General features: G+C 33.7%; 1 long non-coding RNA gene across 2 annotated transcripts in view; it reads right to left on the reverse strand.

The window, feature by feature from the left end:
• The window catches only part of LOC109502798, a 135421-nt gene that overhangs the window by 20076 nt on the left and 91092 nt on the right, over window positions 1–24253 (reverse strand). The window contains exon 4 of one of the 2 annotated variants that reach the window (XR_006583450.1): window positions 8284–8376. The exons of the other annotated variant lie outside the window; for it this stretch is intronic. This is a non-coding gene — a long non-coding RNA (uncharacterized LOC109502798). The remainder of the gene's footprint in view (window positions 1–8283; window positions 8377–24253) is intronic. 2 annotated transcript variants of the gene reach the window in all.

The following is a 24253-nucleotide window of genomic DNA, read 5'->3' on the forward strand; positions in this document are numbered from 1 at the left end:
GGGTTAGAGTCTCACATAGCGCTCCGAGCTGACAGTTCAGAGCCTGGAGCCTGCTTCAGATTCTGCGTCTCCCTCTACCCCTCCGCCCCTCTTAAAAATAAATAAATATGAAAAGAATTTTTTTTTAAAAAAGAATAAAGTATAATTTGAAAATTTGCTAAAACTCCAGGGAATTCTGAAAATTGATATTTGTCAGGAATTTGAAAACATTACCTGAAATGAGTAGTGTTTAAAGTCCTAGAAGTGTTAAAAGTGAAGCACTCCCTTGTTTTCTTTTAATATATTGCAGTTTATGTGGGCCCAAACATTTTCCAGTTTTAATTAAACACACTCTCACCAAATAGACAACTAACTTTAAAAAAAAATCCAAGAAAAGAAGATATGGAATGAGGCCCAAATTAATAAAATCTGTCTAAAGCAAACAGGCAAGCAGTAGGAGAAATGAGGGAGTAGGGTATAGGAGTCATTTTTCAGCCATAGTACTTTGTGGTCTATGCATGTGTGAAGGAAGGGATTAAATAAAAATTGAGAGACAGACAAAAGACTCAGTAGATTAAAATATTACTTATAAGGGCTAAATTGAAATACACATTTTTTTTAATATTATTTATCAACATTTATTTATTTTTGGAACAGAGAGAGACAGAGCATGAACGGGGGAGGGGCAGAGAGAGAGGGAGACACAGAATCGGAAACAGGCTCCAGGCTCCGAGCCATCAGCCCAGAGCCCGACGCGGGCCTCGAACTCGCGGGCCTCGAACTCACGGACCGCGAGATCGTGACCTGGCTGAAGTCGGACGCTCAACCGACTGCGCCACCCAGGCGCCCCTGAAATACAGATTTTAAAACCAACATATGGCAGAACGATTTACAATCCAGGAACTGGAAAGAAGGCCTCACCCTGGAATGGATAGCCTGGCTCTGAGACAGAGAGCAGGGGGTCCATGCTGTGGGGAGAAGGAATCTGCTAAAAAGAAAGGAGTCAAACTGGGCATAACCAGTTTATTTTTCCCAAATTGACTAATTTGATAGGTTACTCCATCTCTGATCCCCAGGGAGGAAATAAAGGAAAGAGCGAGAAAAGATCAGAGTGTGACAGAGAATTCCGTGATTCTAAAAAGTCTCCCTAGATCCCCCAATTTAACATCTCTGAGATTTATATGCCTCTAATAATCAATGTCTTGAGATTAAGTTATGTTTTAAGATTACTGTTGGACAAGCAGCAATAGTGATAAAGTTGCCACTGACTACTTGTGGTTAACCTGACTCATTTTAGAGGACTTAACTAGACAACTACAACTATTCAAGAATCATTTGAGAAGAGAATAGAAATCCCAGTGTTCTTCAAAAACCTTTCCGTGATATCACCTGGGGAAATTAAGAAAATGCCAGCATTAACATTTTTACAATGAGCATTAATAGTGTGGAAGAAACTGCAGTGATAATGTACCACTCCTAAGAAAAGTGGCATTAGGGATGTCCTTGATGGCTGCAAGAGTGATACATAGTTGAAAACATTTAGACATCAATGATGCTGACTCAAAGCTTATTCAGAAGAGTTGGACCCTGCATGTTAAGAAGTTTTGAGAATAACTTATCCAATTTGTTTCAATTATTCTTCCTTTTTTTTTATGTATGCACTATAGGTAGACATGATTAAAATCTACATCTAAATGCAGAAGAGCTCTTTTAATAAGAATAAAATACAAAAACTAATCCTAGTTTAATTGGCAGCATTTTATCCCCAGTGCTCTATATAACAATAGTGTAATCTTATAATCAATGTCAGCTTAGATTCAATGAAATAAAAAGAGTGATAATATGTAACTTTTATTGAACTCCTCCTATATGCCAGACATAGGACTTTGCATGTATTAATTTCATTTAATCATTACAAAAACTCTATAAAGTAGAACCTAATACTATGCTATTTTACACTTAAAAAAAACAAGGCACAGGGAGTATTTAATAATTAGCCAAGGTCGTACAGCTAGTAATTGACTGAAGCTTCAAACCCAGTCTAACTATAAAGGCAGCCAAACTTAAACACTACACCATCATGTATCATTCAACACATACTATTTACTTGAAACAACCATCTTGTTTTGGGGACAATGAATAACCTTAGTTCTAAAACTGAAATAGAAAATACTGTTGCTTAGAAAATCTCATCACTGTCTCTTATTTTAAAGATTTAATGGCATCGCATCAATGATACATTTTTTTAAAAGGGATTTTAAAGTTCTGTTGTGCAATACTTCAAAGTTATTGCTCAATAAGAAATATTGACCCAACGTGCACCAGTCTTTTAACAACTACACTTTTATCTTTTATGTATGAATGTGGGGTTGGAAATAGCTATGTTCTGTGTAGCTACTGACAGAAGGAAACAAATTAACCAATACTGGATCCATTTTTTTTATGGGGAATTAGGTTTTAGTTCTCTTTGGCTATAAAAGGTAGTGTTTACAACCTCTAATTAAAGAGAACTTAAACATCACCACTTTCAATATTTAGATATAAGCTGGCTCTGGACACCACTATCAGACAAAAATTAACTCTGTATACACCTTTGGGATATTATCTTATATAGCATGCAGAGAACTACAAAAAAAAGAAAAATTATATACAAATAATGTGCAGAGTACACAGCATCAGAACGAAAAAAGGTCAAATTTATATTTATGAATCTCATTGATCAAAAATGACTTAAAATGCAGAAACATATAAAATTTGTAGTTGATGTTTTATCATGCATGATTCACTAAAAAGATTGCTAATCATGGCACACTAACATATTCTGCATGAATATCGATTTTCTTTGTCAGAATTAATTGAAAATTCTGGTTTGCCCAGTTGTATTTCTGTGCTATCATGTATCTAAAATGCTTTTGTGCTTCTGCAAGATTGTTCCAAAAACTCTTTGGATGGAGTAAATACAAACATTTGCCTTGTAAAACATATTATCTAGGTTTCTTCAGCTGTTAAGATATTAATGCAACTAATTTGAGCAGACCAATTGATCCTGGGTAGAACATTGCTATCATTGTATATGTAATTATAACCGCATTCATGCTTAAATGTAATGACAAGGAATCATCTAGGGTTAGATGTCTGTGATACTAATTAGTTTTTCTTATGACATAGATTTTTTGCTTTAACCCCACATTTTATATTAGCACACTGGTGGTGAAAAATATACGAGCACCCCAGACCAATCGGCTTGTAGAAGAAGGGATCATTTTCTATATCTCAAGTGATTAAAGTTAGTTTGGAGAAGAAACATCCTTTGGATCAGTGCCATTAAAACAGGAATTTTCATAAATATGAAAAGTGAATAAATGGAATGATTTTGTGAGACTTGGTAGTATTTTTAGATAGAATGAGATTTAATTCAGTTGTCTTTAAAGATATAATTCATAGGGGTGCTGAGTGGCTCAGCTGGTTAAGCATCCAACTCTTGATTTTGGCCAAGTCTGTGACCTCTCAGCTCATGAGACTGAACCCCAGGTGGGGTCTGTGTTGACAGTGCAGAGCCTGCTTGGGATTCTCTTTCTCCCCCTCTCTCTGCCCTTCCTCCACTCAACACTTGTGTGCTCTCTAAATAAATAAATAAATAAATAAATAAATAAATAAATACATACATACATACACACACACACACACATATATATATATATATATATATATATATATATATATATATATACACCATATAGTATTTTCCAGGGACTGTACTAAATGAGGTACTGGAGTAAATAAAAGCAATATTCCCTGCCCTCAAATGTGGCAATAATCAAGTGTGGAAGATAGACAAGTGTAGGCACTCAGGATATCACCAAGTACAGGATATAAATTGACATTTTCATGATGAAGATGAGTTCTTTCTTGATATAATTTTGGACAAGGTAAAATGAGATATCAGAAGTAATTTTAAATAGCCATATAACATTTAATGCAAACATATTTGCTTATACTTGGATAACTAAGCATGTGAATCTGCTTGTAATATAAGAGTGGGGGATAATTTTATGAGCAGCTAAATCCTGTACAGTCACATATTGGAGAAAATATCTAGACTCACCATTAAATAAACGTTTGATTCTAGTTTTATAAAATATTCAATATAAAATGTCAACAGTAAAAACAACCAATAACACAACATCAATTTCTTTTTCAGAAATATGAGATTTCCCTCAAAATCCAAAATTTGATTTTTAAAAAAAATTTGCAGTTGGAAACATCACTAAATCTCTGTCAAATTTATATTGCATATACATACATATATACATGCACATACACATATACATACACACACACACATATATATACATATACTGAGAGAGAACACACACACACATATATATACACATACATATATATAGAGAGAGAACACACACACACACACACAGAAAGGAAGTTATGTTTTTATTTAAGGATCTTGAAATCAACTAAGAGTTATTAAAATTATATGTATATAATGTAATCTTTCTGCATTTCCTACTCTGGCTGAGATTTTTCTTTTCTCTTTGTTTCCAGGAACATATTGGAAAACAAAGATTAAACAGAATTATCAAGTAAGTCCTTTACTGAGAATTTAATTGTGAGCTTGCCAACCACGGTTTGATTTTTCATCATCTTGTTCCAGGGTTATAAACCTTTCAATTCATTTATATTTATAAACAATTCCCACCCTATTATGTGCATGGATTATTAGGAATGTCTCCCAATAGAATTTTTCAGCTTTATGTACACAATTAATTAAAAGCTTGGATTCATTTTTTATCAAACTTTTACAGTGGGTTAGAATATCTGAAATCTAAACTAAAAGTCTCTTTTAGCCCAAATGACGACTCATTCTTTAGTTTGGAAGGCTCTTTACTTCATGGATTTGAAAAGGGAGATTAAAGCCATTGGAGAAACCACCTAGGGCAGAATGTGGTTTTGCTGATAACAGAATTATATTTCACAGCAAAGGAATTCAGACCCTGTATCCAGTTAACAAACCAACTGTGATAAAAACAAGTCAATGGAGAAAACTTTTAGCCTAAAACTATAATACTACCTGCAAAAGAATGTAGAAGGTATAATAGCTGACCTATGACCATGCAATATTTGCAAATTACATTATATTTCTAAGAGGAACTCAAATAAGAACAGTCTTCATACCCTCTGCAGCAGAGTAAAATCTTTAATCATACAACTCTATCTAACCCAGATTCTTCACAAAGGCACCTTTGAATCACCTAAGGAGATTTTAAAACCTATCAATGTCTGGGCTCCAGCACCTGGAGATTCTGTTTTAATTAGTCTAGGATTGGAAGAGAGAACGGTTTGTTTATTTTATATATATATTTGCATTCCTTCTATTTGTTTATTATATATGTATATATTTATTTATGCATATATATGTGTATATATGTATACACACATGCACACACACACACACACACATATAATTACTTTACGCAGCCTAGGCTGAAAATTTTGAAGTCCTAATCTGTTCATTCTGAGGGATTTGGAGTCATCACTTCATTTATTCCAGCGTTTCCTCAGCACTACCTTAAATTTTGAAGGATCAGTGTGAGTTTAGTGTGAAGCAGTAGGTAATAGACCTACAGTGCAGAATAAAACTGGCAGTGATAATAAGTTTATATTTTAAGTGGTACTTTACTAACTAAACTACTTGAAATTTCAAAGATCTCTCATACCCATTGTCTTATACACCTGTTGTTTCTTTTAGGCTCAGGTGCGAAACTTGAGTTAATTATATTCCTCTGCTCATGGCACATTTACATTTTAGGTCCATGTGACAATCCTTCTATTATTTAATCTCCTACTCTTCTCCCATTTCCCCCACAACATAATGGGCAGCAATTCTATGCTAAATAGTATTATTTTCTTACAAAAAAAAGTTTTAAAATACAGAAAGTTCTATTATTGTTATTTTTACAGATGAAAAAGCTATAAACCAAGTAGCGTTTTTATATGCATATTTTTAAAAATTGGAAATATTGGGGCATGCCTGGGTGGCTCAGCCAGTTAAGTGTCCAACTCTTGATTTCAGCTCAGGTCATGATCTCACAGTTCATGAATTTGAGCCCCTCATCGGGTTCTGTGCTGATAGTGTTGAGCCTGCTTGGGATTCTCTCTCTCTCTCTGCTCCCCCCCACCTCTTCTCTCTCCCTCAAAATAAATTTAAAAAATAAACATTACAAAATTAAAAATCGGAAATATTAGTTCAGAGGGTGGAAATGCCATAAAGTTTTAAAAACAAATTTCTCTGCAGAGTGTATACCAATTGACATTCTCACTGGAGATAAATGAGTGCCTCATTTCACATGCAGTTGCTAAAACTACAAATTATCATTCATTATTATTATTACTCTGAGAGATGAAAAATTATTTCATAATGTTGCTTTGAGAATACTTGATTGCTAGTAAAGGTGGAACATATTTTCATATGCTTAGTGGCCATTTACATTCCTTCTATTTTGAGTTGTTTGTTTTTTCTTTACCTATTTTTCAACTAACCGTTTTAAAATTAAGGTATCATAATTAATATACTACAAAACGGACAGAGTTTAAATACTCAGCCAAAGCAATTTGAACAGTTGTATCCATGTGTGTAACCATGAGGCAAAATAAGGTATAGATCACTTATTTCCATCATACCCTTAAGTTTCATGTCTCTTTCCAACCACAAGTGCTTCTTCTCAGAACATTTTGATATCTCTCACTTTAGTTTTTCCTGTTGCTAAGACTTTATATATCGATGGAATCATACAGTACACATGGTATCTGGATTCCTTGAGTTAATAAGTTCAATATTTGGCCATGTTGCATATCAATAGTTCAGTCTTTTTTGTTTCTTATTAGTATTCCATTGTATGAACACACAGCATTTTGTTTTTATGCATACCACTACTGATGACCCATATTACCCAATATTTTTGACTATCACGAATGTGACTTCCATGAAAACTATTGTGCAAATTCTTTTGTGGATTTATATTTTCAATTCCCTTAGCTAAATATCGAGGACAGGAATTACTTGCTCATACTGTAAAACATATGTTTCATTTCATTTAAAAATCTCAAAACAGTTTTCCAAAGTGATTAAACCATTTTAAAGTTCCACTAGCAATGTCTGAGAGGGCAGCTGCTCCCTACCTACGCCCACAAATATTTAATGCTTTGGGTTTTCTTTATATTAGCCATTCTAGTCAGTGTGAAATGATAGCTCATTGTAATTTTAATTTATATTTCCCTGGAGGATCTTTCTGTGATTATTGACCATGTATCTTCTCTTTTTAAACAAGCTAAGTGTTTTTGTAAAGAAAACACTTTAATTGGTAAAGTTTTGGCCCATTTTTAAAAACTGGAAGCTCGAGGCGCCTGAGTGGCTCAGTCGGTTAAGTGACCGACTTCAGCTCAGGTCACGATCTCACGTTCCGTGAGTGCCAGCCCTGCGTCGGGCTCTGGGCTGATGGCTCAGAGACTGGAGCCTGCTTCCGGTTCTGTGTCTCCTTCTCTCTCTGCCCCTCCCCTGTTCATGCTCGGTCTCTCTGTCTCAAAATAAATAAACGTTAAAAAAGAATTTAAAAAAAAATAAAAACTGGAAGCTCATCTTTTAATTGCTAATTGGTAAGAGCTCTTGGTATATTCTTGATAAAAGTCCTTCGTTGCACATATGTATTGCAAATAATTTTTCCCTGTTGTGGCTTACATATTCATTTTCTTAATTATGTTTGTTGATAAACAGAAATTTTCAATTTTATTGATGTCCAACTTACGTATTTATTATTGTTAGTGATTCTAGTGTACTTGTTCAAGAAGCATTTTCTTACCCCAGAGGAGAAAAGTGTTGTTTTAGATTTTCTTCTGGAAGTTTCATAATTCTGTGTTTACAGTTTGGTCAATATTTCAAGTTATGTTTATGTGTTGAATGATAAAGAGATCAGTTTTGTTTTGTTTTTCAGATGAAAATCCAATTATTCTAGCAACATGGTTAATAGGGAGAAAATGTTTGCAAATCATATAGCTGACAAAAACCTCAGCCTGGAGTATCAAACAGTCTTAAAACTTAATAGTAATAAACAATCCAATTAGTAGATAGGCAAAAGACATGAGATATTTTACCAAAGAGGTTATAAGATGGCAAATAAGCTCATGAAATGATGCTTGACATCACTAGCCACTACAGAAATACAAATTACGATCACAGTAAGTTATCACTACATACTTATGAGGATGGCTAAATGTTTTTAAAAAATGACGTACCAAGTTATGGTGAGGATGTGGAGAAATGAGGTCTTTCATACATTGTGGAAATGTAGGATGGTATAGTCAATCTTGAAAACTGTATGGCAGTTTCTTAAAAAAATAAACACATATTTATCATATCATCCAGCAATCACCTCCTAGGCATCTACTTCAGAAAAATAAAAACTTACACTCATATAAACCATGTCCATGTTTGTTCAAGGCAGCTTTATTTGCAATGGCAAAAAAACTAGAAACAACCAAAACATCCTTCAACAGATGAATGGTTAAAATGAAACAAGACAAAACAAAAACAATCTGTGGTTCAGGTGTACCTTGAAGTAATATTCAGCAATAAATACTACTCCCTCAAAAAATAGAAGCAAAAAAAAAAAAAAAACCAACAACACGTAACAGCTTGAGTAGATCTCAAGGGGATTATGCTGAGTGAAAAAAGTCAATACCAAAAGGTCATATACTATATAATTTACATAACATTTTCCAAATGACACAATTGATAGATCTGATGAACAGATTTGTAGTTACCAGGGATGAGACACGGTAGAGAGGAAAGAGTGCCTATAAATAAGTAACACTGAGATCTTTCTGGAAATGGGATATTTGTATCCACGGTGGTGATTCTAAAAATGTACACGTGATAAAATGACATAGAACTACACACATACTTCATGCCAGTGTCAAACTCGCGGTTTTCATACTGTACTATAAGTATTCTAAAGGTAACCAATGGAAGAGACCAGGAGAAGCAGGAAGAAGTAGAACTAGGTCGTCTCTGTACTATCTTTGCAATTTCCTGTGGACATATAATATTTCAACTAAAAGACTTTCCTTATGCCATTGTATTTGCTTGGCTCCTTGTTGAAAATCAGTTGGCCATATATGTGAGGGTTTATTTCTTGACTCTCTAGTGTATTCTACTGGCTTATTTGTCTATCCTTAAGCTAATACCTCACTAATATGATAAAGTTATTTTATTGCCTGACTGGAACTCTGCTTTTCTTCAGGGAAACATGGGTAGCTGGTTCCGACTGTTTTGTCAAACGGTTCAGAGTAGTAACCAGATATAGTCTGTGTGTTAAGCAACTCACCAATGATGGTGATGTACTGTTTAATCTTAAATTCCTTTTGTGACATCCATTCAATGGCTTTCAACTGGCAAACACAGCATAGTTACGTGACTAGAACATTTATAAAAGACCTCACTGAAAATTTCTACCTTGGGCTCTCCTGAAGCCAAGATCATCACAAAAATCTTGATGGTTTATTCTTTTCTTGTTTCAAGTTTTTATTTAAATTCTAGTTAGTTAACATATAGTGTAATATTGGTTTCAGGAGTAGATTTAGTGGTTCATCACTTATACATATAATACCCAGTGTTAATCACAAGTGTCCTCCTTAATACCGCTCACCATGTAGCCCATCCCCCACCCACCTCCCCTCCATCAACCCTGAGTTTGTTCATCGTAGTTGTCTCATACACTTTGCCTCCTACTCTTTTTATCCCCTCCACTATGTTCACCTGTTTTGTTTCTTAAATTCCACATGAGTGAAATCATATGGTATTTACCCTTCTCTGACTGACTTATTTCGCTTATCACAATACTGAGACCAAGTGTACCTTTGTGTAAGAAGTTGGGGGATCTATATCTAGAAGTCTCTCAAGCCCAATGCTTGTCTGCATTCTCTATTTCTTACTCTATCACATACTTTGCCTTTATATGCTATATACTCTTTGATGACCTGTCAGTCATTCAAATATTCAAAGATGAGTAATCTTCAAAACAGTTTCTGTATCACTACTGCAGCTTTATGATTTAGTACTAAAATCATATAGTATCTCCAACTTCATTTTATTTCAAAATTGCTTTGGTATTCTATATCCTATAAATTTACAAGTAAATTTTAAAAACAGGTTGTCAATTTTTTTTAAATATATGCAGAAAGTTTTATAGATCTGTTTTGAGGGAATCATATATTACTTTTTCCAATCCATAAACATGATAAATATCTCTATTTATACGGTCTTCAATTTTTCTCAAAAAGACTTTATAGTTTAAATTTAGAAGTTTTGATAATATTTTATTTTTTCTAAGGTGTATGATGTCATTTTTTGGTGTTATTATATAACAACAAATGTTAAAATGTTAAAAATTTTTGTTTTCCAATTGTTCATTACTAACATAAAGAAATACAATCAACTTTTATATTATATTGAATCTGCATCTTGATACATTCAACTAGTAGTTCTGATTTTTGTTCCAAAATATCACAGGGTTCAGCATGTAAACAATTACGGTATCTGGAAAAATTAGTTTTAAATTTTTTCTTCCCAAATTGATTGTCTCTCTTTTTCCCTTGCCTTATTATACTTCTAGAACGTTTAGAATAATGTTGAGTGAAATTGGTGAAAGCACAGATACTTAGCAAATGCTTTATCTTATAAGACAAATTTTCAGTGTTTCTCCATTAGGCTATGCATGTACGTTAGCTCTGGATTTGTTTGACTCTGTTTGTTTTAATGAGCTTTAATATCTTGAAGAAGTTTTCTTTACATCCCAGTATGATGAGAGTTTTCAAAGGGAAGAGACACATGAAATTTTGTTAAATGCTTTTGCAGCATAATGAAATGCATGGCCTTTCATCTTTATTCTGTTAACATGGTGTTTTACATTGTTTGACTTCAACTTTTGAGTCAAACTTGCATTCCTGTGACACACCTGACTTGGTCATGATGATTTATCTTTTTACGTGTATTGCTGAATTCAATTTGCTAATATTTTGTTGAGAATATTTACATCTGTGTTTATGCAGAATTTTAACCTATAATTCCCTTCTGTTGCATTTTTTCAGGTTTGGGTGGTATGTAAATATTAAAGTAAATTGGGAATTCTTCACTCCTCTATTTTCTTAAAGAATTTTGAAACATTGATATTACATCTTTGTTAAATGTTTGGCACAATTCATTGATGAAGCCATCTGGACCTGGATATCTCTTTGTGAAGAAGGTTATGACTGTAAACTCTGTTAGTTCAATAACTAGGAGGCTCTTTGGGTTTTGGTGTTTCTTCTATGTCAGTATTAGTAATGTATGTCTTGATGGTTTTGTACATATATATTGTCAAACATGTTGGTATAAAGTTTTCTGCAATATTCCTGTATCATCTTGAAATTTCTATAGGATTTCTGTGTACGTTCTCTTTCGGATTACTGATATTGATAATAACTTGTGCTTTCCCAATGTTTTTCTTAATCATCTTTTAAGATTTAGCACCTTATCAATCTTTTCAAATAACTAACTTTTAGTACTGTTGATTTCCTCTCGTGTCAATTTTCTATTTTCTTTATTTGTACTCTTTAAATAATTTCCTTTCCTTTATTTACTTAGGCTTTGATTTGCTCTTCTTTTTCTAGCTTCTTGAACTGACAGCTGAGGTCATAATTTTTATATTTGTACCCTTTTCTAATACAAATGTTTAAAGTTTATAATATCTTCTAACTATTGCTTTCATTGCATCGCACGTATTTTAATGTTATGTTTCAGTTATTACCATTCAGTTCACAATAATTGAAGTTTCTCTTCTAAAATTTTTTGAACTTTGGGTAATTTAGAAGTGTATGTTTGTTCAAATATTTGAGGATATTTAGGTATCCTGTTAATATTGATTTCTAATGTAATAATGTTATAGTTAGAATACTATGTGTGATTTTATTTTCTAAAGGTATTTATTAATACCTGCTTTATTGGCCAGCATATAATCTATCCTGATGAATGTTCTATGTGTATTTGAGAAGAAAGTGTGTTTTCTACAGCTTTTGAGGAAAATATTTCATAAATATCAACTATATCAAGTCGGTCAATGATGTTGCTTATACATTCTCTATTTTCTAAATTTTGATTTACTTATTTTATTAATATATGGGAAATATACATTATACATTTCTAATTATAGCTGAGGACAACTCCATTTTTTAATTTCTTATAATTGTTGTTTCAGGTATTTTAAACTTTGTTTTTATTTACAATGAGAATTAAGAATATTTTGTTTATTGTTTTTCTTTTACCATTAAAAAATGTCATTTTTTGTCTCTAGTTAATATTTTGTCTGATATTACTATAAATCTAACAGCTTTATATGCTGTTTGCATAGTAAATCCTTTTTTACCATTTTACTTTTAACTTATCTGTGTCTTATGACAGTTTCTTGTAAAGCACATAAGCTTAGGTCTTGATTTTTTAGCCAGACTGAAAGATTCTGCCTCTTAAGTGGAATATTTACTCCCTTTACATTTTATAGATTTACTGATATAATTAGAATCGAGTCCCCTAATTTGCTCTTTTTTCCAATTTTCCAATTTGTTTATTGTCCATCTTTTCCTCCTTAACTGCCATTTTTCTTTGGATATGTTGACAGTTATTTAATTTGAATTTTATCTCTGCTAATGATGTTTTCCATAGTTATTCTAGAACAGGATTTCTCAACTTCAGCACTATTGAAATTTTGGACTGGGTTATTTTTTGTTGTGAGGAGGCTGTTTTATGCACTACAGGATGTTTATAAATACACATTGTAAATGCCAATATTATTCCATCCTAGTTGTGATAACCAGAAATGTCTCCAAGCATTGTCAAATATCCGTCTGGGGGATAAACAGCCCCCAATTGAGAAGCATTGTTCTAAATATTACAATATTCATTTTTACTTGATCATAGTTCATTACTGTCATACTATTTCAAACCAGTATAAGAGACTGTGTATAGTCTAACTCCATTTTCTCACCTCTGGTCTTTAAGGATTTGTTTATATAATGTGATTTTCTATTCAGAAACAATCCAATATATTGTCTTTTTTATGTTATTAACTATTATTTATTATTCCTGCTTTAATTAGTCAAGAGTCATTTGAAGATAAACACACACACGCAGAAACACACACATACACACACACACACACGATTTAACTATCTACCAAATATATACCATTCCTGGGGTTTTCTCCTCTGAAGATCTTATGTTCAATGGATTTGATAACATTTCCCTTCAACCTAAAGAAAGTGATTTTTTTGTTTTGTTTTGATTTTAGCATTTATTATAGTTCAGTCTGCTAGGCATGAATTTTCTTAGCTACAGTATTCCATTCTGAAAATGTATTATCTTAGCTCTAGTCTCTCTCAGAATAACTCTATATTATCTTCATTTCTAAAGAACATTTCTGAATATAAATTTCTAGATTGACAGCTTCTCCTCTACATCAGCATTTAAAAAATGTCATTCCATTGTTTGCTGCCTTCCATTACTTCTAGTGAGAAGTTAGCCATTATTAATAGCATCATTCCTGTCTCTATTATGCATTTTATAGCCATTGGCTGCTCTTGTAATTTTCTCTTTTTCTTTAAATTTTTGGTAGTTTGACTATAAAATGCTTGAGTGTGGTCACTTGTGGGTTTGTTTATCTGTTCCATTTATTGTGCTTTGGTTTTGCTGAGGTCCTTTATTCTGTAGGTTGCTGTTCTCTTTCATTCTGGGAATATTTTTGCCATTATTTCTTCAACTTTTATTCTTTCCCTCTGTCTTTTTGAGCCTCTAATTACATTCTTAGACATTTTGGTATTATCACACAAATCTTGAATGCATTATTTTTCTCTACTATTTTTTAGGGTTTTTTTCTCTTTGAATTTCAGTTTGGATTTTTTCTACTGAACTGTGTTCAAGTTCACTGATACTTTCCTCTGATGCATCTAGTTTGTTTTTAGCCCACTTTCATGAATCTTTCTTTTCCTGAAATCATATTTTGCATTTCTAGAATTTTATTACACTTTATTACACTTTATAAATAAAATAACTTTATTTTATTACACTTTTATTAAAATTTCCCATTTCTTCATGAAACTTTCCTCTTCATACTTTATCATATTCACTTTAGTTAAAGTCCCTGTTTGATGATGTCAACATCTAATCCTCTCTGACATTAATTTTATTGATTATTTCCTCCCCTGACAATGAGCCATTGTTTCTTGATTTTAATGTGTCTGGTAATCACTGATTGCATGTCAAGTACTCTGTGAAAAATAACAGCAGAATCTAAAATAAACAATATTTATCTCCACAAACACACAAGCTCATTTTAGTCTCAGGTTGCTAGTATGGGTGCTCAGTCAATACAATCTATGACTGAGTTTGTTCTGGACTTTGTTAAAACTCTAATTTATTTCAATGTAGTAATAACTTCAAATGCTTTGAAGACAAAATCAGTACTTTTATTTCCAACAGGTCCTGATATCTAAACATTGGTGAGGTATGAGAGACATACCTCTTCTTTACAGCCCAGGCTCAGAGAATCTAATTGACCAGCTCAGGTTGACATAGTTAATAATTTATAAACCAAAACTCTGGACTCTCTTATTTTCACACACAGCAAACACTTAAAGCTTCAGATGAATAAAGAAACTTACACAGCTTGGAAAAATACCCGAGACTCTGTTATAAGCCTTCTACATAAAGACAGGTGGTATACTTCCAAGACTGGTGAGAAGAAATGCAAAGAAAACAATGGATTGCAAAATGTAAGATGTGATATGTGACACTTCGGAGCAGATCATTTAGATTATTAAAATTTGATCAAATCTAAAGAATTATAAACTATACTTTATCTTTAAATGTCTATTTCTTGTCATAATATTTTCTCTGTTATAGAGACCCAAATTGTTGACTTCAGAAGTAGGCAGATCAGAGGTAAAATATGTCATTATTATCTTAACTCTCCTTCAACTCCAGTTTTTCAGTACCCATATGATTTCTCTTTTCAACTTCCTTAAAGTTTCCATCAAAAATTTCATTTATTTGCTTTAGGACTGGTTGTTTGAAGTGCTAGATATGACTTGGTTTGCATTCTTCCCCACTTGTGCTTCTTTTTTAATTTCCATCTTTCTATATCACTTTAATGTTAGCCTGATCAACTAGTGCAATTAAGAAATTTTGGTACCTCAAATATTTGTGTCAGGAATTCATTGCCAGTTTTGCTATAAATTTGACAAAAAACATTAATATCATTTTAGCCCTTCCACTAAGTGCCTGAGCAATGGTCTGAAGTTAACACATAAAGAAAAAATTCTTCTTTGAAAAACTGTAAATTTAAAATTTTGTCATTGGTGTATACATACATTATTTATAGATTTAAAACATTTGAAGAAACAAATCTATATGATTAAAAATATGAGGTATATTTTGTTTAAATGTTTTTAAAGTAATAATATTTTAAGCTTAGTTCTTACACAAAATTATAATTGAAAGTGTGTTGTATTTTATTATACAAGCATCTAGCACCACCATTTGCCTAGTAACAGTGTATTCAAATTCAGTTTTTAAAACTTCATTATTATTATACTCATCTGAAAATATTTTAGACAATTCTGAGCTCCAAGCTTTATTCTAGACTAGTTAAATTATAATTGTTGATGTAAGGATCAGGCACTGGTAATTGTTTAAAGTCCAGATTATTCTATGTGCAACCTGGGTTGGGACCATTGCTCCAATTTATTCAAGGGAAAATCCTTGCAGAATCAAACTTATAAATGTACAACACCAATCACATTTTTGCATCATACTTTCTTGATTTGTTAGTGTTCTTATTAATGCTAAGTGAGATTGGTTGGTTTAAGCTAACTTTCAAGTTGAAATGTATTTGACAAACTGAGACAAATAAGAGTTTAATTGGTTACCCATGGTAATGTATTTTACTAAAGATAATCTAAAGCCAAGAGAGTAACACTCTGGGTTCAATATGAAGAACCAGAGTAAGCCCACTTGAAGATACCTGAGGGCTTAGAATACTACAACAATTTTCTCTCATACCACTAATTCATATTATATACTTGTCACCCTCTCATCATATTTAGACTATAGCTATAGTTTATATTCTATGGCCAGTGCTATGATTAACTTATCTCTTTTAATCTACATAATACTGAGTCATGTATTATTATTTCCAACACTTAGAGTTAAAGAAACAGAGGGTTAAAGAGATGAAATTCTTATCCAAGATTTCACAATAGTGAAAGGCCAAGTACTTGGACTTCAAAGCCTGTATTGGTAAACACTCTAATGGATAATCTAATACACATGATCTATAAAAAACAGTATAATCTTCCAAGATATATAATTAAAATTTTTTCCATACAGAATAAGAGTTCTTAGATAAAATATGTGCAGTGCAGTGATAATTACATGGTAAATAACTGATAAATACTTCTTGGTCCGCTAATAAAGATGTGTGCAATTACTAGAAAATAAAAAGGAAGAATTTAGTATCACATTTAATACAGTAATAAGTATAGCAAACAGATTTGTCTTGTTATGGTTGTTTTTTTGATTTGTGTTGGCTTTTGTTTTTTCCCCATTAGAAAACTCTTTATAACTTCCTTTGTATACATGAACTTGACATGTATTATGTATTAACTTACAGGCCAGCATCTCAGCTCAGATCGCATGTAATGGCAACATTTTTGCCATTATATAATGTAAATTAAAAAATGTATTTTCTCACTTAGATAATGCAACTTTTATAGCCTCTTATCAAAGTAATATGTAATACAAATCATATCCATTAAGATTGCCCAAACATATAGGATTTACAGGAGTAACTATTCATATTTTTCAAAGTTACATCATTTCCCCCCTTATCTATGATTATCTTTATTTGTTTGCTATACAATATTCTTATTCAGAACAGTCACTCAAATTGGCACTAGCCACAGACTGGCAAGACCCACCCTCAGAGGATCAGGGCGGGTCCACACCAAGCTGGGTCTCTAAAATTTAGGAGATTTGAAACCCAGCCAGCAGGCCTGAGATAGAACACAGGAGCACTGTGCCACAGTGTGGGCATATGGTTCAGACACACACAGGGTGAAGTCAGAGGTCTGAGGGATGCCCATGACACGCAAGCGGAGATTGTTTGCTCTTTTCTGAGGGCTTCCCGAACAACACTGGGTGCAAACTTCTCTCTCCACAGATAAGATGGGGGGGCTGATGTTATTATCTCCCCCCCACCCATCAGCACAGACTTCAGTGAGCAGCACAGTGCCCACAGTGGAGGAATGAGTCACTTACACCAAGTCCCACTCCACTGTACTCTGGAGATGTTTTTGTTTGTTTTTTTTGTTTTGTTTTTTTTTTTTTTTTATTAGAGCAAGTGTGCTAAAAGCCACAGCAGCAGTGGGCTCTTCTCTTAGAAGACCAGCACAACCTCATCCTCACCCGTACATGTACCAAGTTTACTGACCATAGAGTGCTGTAAAGCTTTAGCTCTAGGGGAAATAGGATCTAGCCTCTTTTAACAAACAGACCAAAACACACATAGTTAAAACTCACCACACTATGGACAAGGTCCAAACACTCGCCACTGCAGGCAAGGAGAAACTCTGCAGAGGACTAACTGAGAGAAAGAGCAGCCAAAACACAACAGCAGAGTACACACAACATTCACCAGAAATACTTTCTGAAGTGCCAGGCCCTGGACAGCGAATGACCTCTTCTTAATATAGTCATTACTCTCAGGAGCAGGAAACAAAACAGCCTTTCCTAACACAGAGAAGACAGACACCTAGACAAAATGCCAAGATGGAGGAATCCATCCCAAAAGAAAGAACAAGAAGAGGTCATGGCTAGGGATCTAAAGAACAAGAAGAGGTCATGGAAACTATAAGTAATATGTGTGAACCAGAATTTAAAACAACCAGCATAAAGGATACTAGCTGGGCTTGAACAAAGCAGAGAAAACACCAGGAAGTCCCTTACTGCAGAGATAAAAGACTTAAGAATTAGTCAGGATGAAATATAAAAAAAAATGCTGTAACTGAGATTTGAGACAGACTTGAGGCAAAGAACACAAGGATGGAAGAAGTAGAAGAACAAGTAATTGATATAGAAGATAAAATTAAGGAAAATAATAAAGCTGAAAATAAGAAGGAAAGAAAAATATTGTATCATGAATATTGATTTAGGGAATTCAGTAACTCCATAAAGCATAATAATATTCATATCACAGGAATACAAAAAGAAAAAGAGAGGGTAAAGGAGCAGAAGGTTATAAATGAGCAAATTATAGCTGAAAACTTCCCTAATCTGCAGAAGGAAACAGACATCCAAATCTGGGCACATAGAATTCCCAGAAAAATCAACAAAAGGAGACCAACACCTAGACACATCATAGTAAAATTGGCAAAATACAGAGATGAGGAAAAATTCCTGAAAGCAGCAAGGGAAGATAAATCCCTAATCTACAAAGGAAGACAAATAAGGTCAGAAGCAGATCTACCCACAGAAACCTGGCAGGCCAGAAGGGAGTGGCATGATATATTCAACTTGCTGAATGAGAAAAAAAAATATGTAGCCTAGAATACTTTATCCAGAAATTCTGTCATTCAGAATAGAAGAAGAGATAAAGAGTTTTTTAGACAAACAAAAACTAAAGGAATTCATGCCCATCAAGCCAGCCCTGCAAGAAAATATAGGGAGGACTCTTTAAGTGGAAAAGAAATACCAAAAGGAACAAAGACTAGAAAATAACTGAGAAAATCTCCAGAAACACTGACTTTACAGGTAACACAATGACACTAAATTCATATCTTTCAATAATCACTCTGAATGTAAATAGATTAAATGCTCCAATCAAAAGACATAGGCTTTTAGAATGGATAAAATAACAAGACCCATCTATATGCTGCCTACAAAAGACTCACTTTAGACCTGAAAATACATACAGATTGAAAGTTAAGGGATGGAGAAGGATCTACCATGCTAATGGACATCAAAAGAAAGCTGGAGTAGCCATACTGATATCAGACAAACTAGATTTTAAAACAAAGACTGTAACAAGAGATGATGAAGGGCACTATATCACAATAAAGGGTCAAAACCACAAAAAGGTCGAACAATTGTTAATATTATGTTCCCAACATGGAAGAACCCAAATATATAAATCAATTAAAAAGAAACATAAAGAAATTCATTGATACCAGCACAACAAAATTAGGAGACTTTAACACCACACTTAAAGCAATGGACAGATCACCCAAGCAGAAAATGAATAAAGAAACAATGGCATTAAATGACACACTGGCCCAGGTGGACATAACAGATTATTCAGAACGTTTCATTCGAAAACAGCAGAATGCACATTTTTTTCTGAGTGCACATAGAACATTCTCCAGAATATATCACATCATGGGTCATAAATCAGGCCTCAACAAATACAAAAAGATTGAGATCATAACATGCATATTTTTTTAGACCTGAATGCTATGAAACTTGAGATCAATTGCAAGAAAAAAAAATTGGAAAAACCACAAATGCATGAAGGTTAAAGAACATCATACTAAAGAATGAATGGGTTAACTAGGAAATTAAAGAGGAAATGAAAAAATACATGGAAGCAAATGAAAACGAAAAATGACACTCCAAAACCTTGTAATGTAGCAAGAGCAGTCATAAGAGGGAAGCATATAGCAATACAAGGCTACCTCAAGAAACAAGAAAAGTCTTAAACACATGACCTAACATTATACCTAAAGGAGCTAGAAAAGAAACAGCATATAAAGCCTAAAGCCAGCAGAAAGGGGGAAATAATAAAGGTTAGAGCAGATTATACAGAAACAAACAAACAAAAAGTAGAAATTAATGAAACTAGGAACTGATTCTTTGAAAGAGTTAATGAAATTGATAAACCCTAGCCAAACAAACCAAAAAGAAAAGAGAAATGACCCAAATAAATAAAATCACAAATGAACGAGGAGAGATCACAATCAACACCACAGAAATACAAACAATTATATAAGAATATTATGAAAAAATATATGCCAACAAATTGGGAAATCTGGAAGAAATGAATGGATAAATTTCTAGAAACATATAAACCACCAAAACTAAAACAGGAGGAAATAGAGAATTTGAACAAACCCATAACCAACAAAGAAATTTAATCAGTAACAAAAAATCTCCCAGCAAACAAAAGTCGAGGGCCAGATGGCTTCACAGGTGAATTCTACCAAACATATAAAGAAGAGTTAATACCTATTCTTTTCAAACTGCTCCAAAAAATAGAAATGGAAAGAAAACTTCCAAACTCCTTCTATAAGGCCAGCATTAACATAATACAAAATCAACCAAACTTTCACTATTTGCATATGACATGATACTTTATGTAGAAAACCTGACTCTACCAAAGAATTGCTAAAACTGATACATGAATTCAGTAAAGTAACAGGATACAAAACCAATGTACAAAAATCTATTGCATTTGCTTTTTTTTAGAAAGGAGGATTTTTTAATGTTTATTTATTTTGAGAGAGGGAGACACACAGAAAGAAAGAGAGCATAATCAGAGGAGGGGCAAAGAGAGAGGGAGAGAGAGAATCCCAGGCAGGCTCCACGCTCAGCAAAGAGCTCATCACAGGGCTTGATCTCACAATCATGAGACCATGACCTGAGCCAAAATCAAGAGTCAGACATTTAATCAACTGAGCCACCCAGGCACTTCAGAAATCTGTTGCATTTCTATACACCAATAATGAAGCAGCAGAAAGAGAAATCAAGGAATCTATCCCATTTATAATTGCACTAAAAAACATAAGATACCTAGGAATAAACCTAACCAAAGAGGTAAAATATCTATACTCTGAAAAATATAGAATACTTATGAAAGAAATTGAAGGTGACACAAAGAAATGTAAAGATATACCATGCTCATGGATTGGAAGAACAAATATCAAATTTTGACACTGCCCAAAACAATTCACACATTTAATGAAATTCCTATCAAAATACCACCAGCATTTTCACAGAGCTAGAAGAAATAATACTAAAATATGTATGGAACCACAAAAGACCCTGAATATACAAAGCAACTTTGAAAAAGAAAAACAGAACTGTATGCATCACAATTACAGACTTTAAGATTATTATAAAGCTGAGGTCACCAAGACAGTATTGTACTGGCAAAAAACACATAGATCAATGGAACAGAATAGAAAACCCAGAAATGGACCCACAACAATATGGCCAACTAATCTTAGACAAAGAAGGAAATAATATCCAGTGGAACAAAAGATGGTATCTTCGACAAATAGCGTTGAGAAAACTGAACAGCAACATGCAAAAGAGTGAAACTACACCATTTTCTTACACTATACAGAAAAGTAAAATCACAATGGATGAAAGACCTGCATGTGAGACAGGAAACCATCAAAATCCTAGAGGAGAACATAGGCAGCAACCTCTTTGACATTAGCCAGAGAAACTTCTTCCTAAACATGTCTATTGAGGCAAAGGAAACAAAAGCAAAAATGAACTATTGCTTACGCACAGCAAAGGAAACAATAAAAAAAAAAAAAAACTAAAAGGCAACTGACAGAATGGGAGAATACATTTGCAAATGACATATGTGATAAAGGGTTAGTACCCAAAATCTGCAAAGAAGTTATCAAACTCAATATCCAAAAGAACAAATAATCCAGTGAAGAAATGGGCATAAGACATGAATAGAAATTTTTCTAAAGAAGAGATCCAAATGGCTGAGAGACACATGAAAAGATGCTCAACATCAATCATCATCAAGGAAATACAAATCAAAACAACAATGAAATACCACCTCACACCTGTCAGAATGGCTAAAATTAAAAACTCAGGGAACATCAGATTTTGGCAAGGATGCAGACAAAGGGGAACACTCTTGCACTCTTGGTGGGAATGCAAATGGGTGCAGCCCCTCTGGAGGACAGTATGGAGGTTCCTCAAAAAATTAAAAATCGAACTACCCTACAGCCCAGCAATTGCACTATTTACCCAAAGGATAGAAAAATACTGATTCAAAGTGGCCCATGCACCCTGCTGTTTATAGCATCATTATCAACAATAACCAAATTATGGTAAGAGCATAAACATCCATCAACTTATGAATGGAGAAAAAAAGTTGTGAGATACACACACACACACAAACACAATGGAATGTTACTCAGTCATCCAAAAAGAATGAAATTTTGTCATTTGCAATGACCTGGATGGAGCTACAACATATTATGTTAAGTGAAACAAGTCAGAAAAAGACAGATACCACATGACTTCATTCATATGTGCAATTTGAGAAATAAACAGATGAACATAGGGAAAGGGGGGAAAAGAGAGGAAGGCAAAACATAAGAAACTCTTAACTACAGAGAACAAACTGAGGGTTGATGGAGAGAGTTAGGTGGGAATGGGCTAAATGGGTAATGGGTATTAAGGAAGGCCCTTGCTGTGATGAGCCCTGGATATTTTATGTAAGTGCTGAATCAATAAATTCTACTCCTAAAAACAATATTACACTATATGTTAACTAACTGAATTTATTTTTTTAAGTTTATTTATTTATTTTGAGAGAGAGAGAGAGTGCAAGCACTTGTAAGCAGGGGAGGGGCAGAGAGAGGGAGAGAGAATCTCAAGCAGGCTCCACATTATCATCATGGAGCCCGATGGTGGGCCCCATCTCACATTCTGTGAGCTGAAATCTCACAGCTAAAATCTCCCATCTCACAGACCTGAGTTAAAATCAAGAGAGGGATGCTTAACCATCTGAGGCACCCAGGAACACCTACTAACTAGAATTTAAGTGTTGATATAAATAAAGCCAAAACAGTCACTAATGCTATATGTAACATGACATCAAATATCTAATCAGGGTACTTACAATATCATACAGTATAATGGTGACATACTGAGGATTTAAAAGATGTGAACCTCTTCTCATCTCCTTTTTGTACTTACCAACATAGTTATTCTGTCATAGCCAATTTATCATTATTTAACTTTGATAGTTCTCATTGTCATTTCTTCACAAGTTATAAAACCCCAACCTATATGTTTAAATGCCTAGCACATAATTGGAAAACAAAATGCACTTGTTATTAACTATTTTTACTTATTGCACATGAAACCACTTATTTTATTTTATTTTATTTTATCTTATTTTATTCTATTTATTTTGAGAGAGTGCATGTGCATAAGTGGGGGAGGGGCAGAGAGAGAGACAGAGAGAGAATACCAAGTAGGTTCTGTGCTTTCAGCACTGAGCCCAACACAGGGCTTGATCCCACAACCCATGAGCTCTGAATGGAAATCAAGAGTTTGATGCTTAACCAGCTGAGCTTCCCAGGTGCCTCAAAACCATTTACTTAAATAGCACAGCCATGCTATTTTCCTATCATTAGCCTTATCTCATACATATATTTTCAAAATGCATCTCTCTGTTGTCCCTTCTCTGATTTGGGCCATGCTACCACAATCCCCACTAATAATGTCTTCTACAATGTTTATTGTGTGATTCAAGCATGTGATTCAAGCATGTGATTCTAGCACTTTAGTCATTGTAGGAGCATAGTATATAAACAGAATAACCCAAAGAATACTATATTTACTTCTTTCCAGAAAGACAGGTGCTTTGTACTTTCTTTTCTCAAAAAATCCAGCAAGCTGGGGTTAAGGCAGCTGAAATCATCAGCCTTTCCCATCTTTCTTACTAGTCAGTCTCAGAAGGGCTGGTACAAATGAGGAAAGAAAAGAGTGAGGATCTGGGGAAGAAGAATTAAAAGTTATTGAGTAGAAGAGAAAAAGACTAGATCTTTTTAACAGAGGCCTTGGGTCGTGTTAGCAGGCAACACCTTGAAGAAGTGAAAAATATCAAAGAGAATAGCCACCTTATGCTGTAATGAATCAGATATTGAGGTTTTTTACATGGACCTTAAAGATAGTACAAAAACAGTAGAGTTTCTGGAAGTAAAGGGACCCTCAATACTGGGATAACAGGTTTTCAGTGAATACCATTTAGGACGTGTGAATTTTAATTGAGGCCTCCTCCATGCAAGATGCTAGAATAATTGTACAACATTGGTAGAGTGAAAGAAGGAACCAAGTTCTAAGACTGAGCTTGAATTGTAGATG

Source organism: Felis catus, chromosome C1 (genome assembly GCF_018350175.1).
Source record: "Felis catus isolate Fca126 chromosome C1, F.catus_Fca126_mat1.0, whole genome shotgun sequence".
NCBI classification, from domain to species: domain Eukaryota; kingdom Metazoa; phylum Chordata; class Mammalia; order Carnivora; family Felidae; genus Felis; species Felis catus.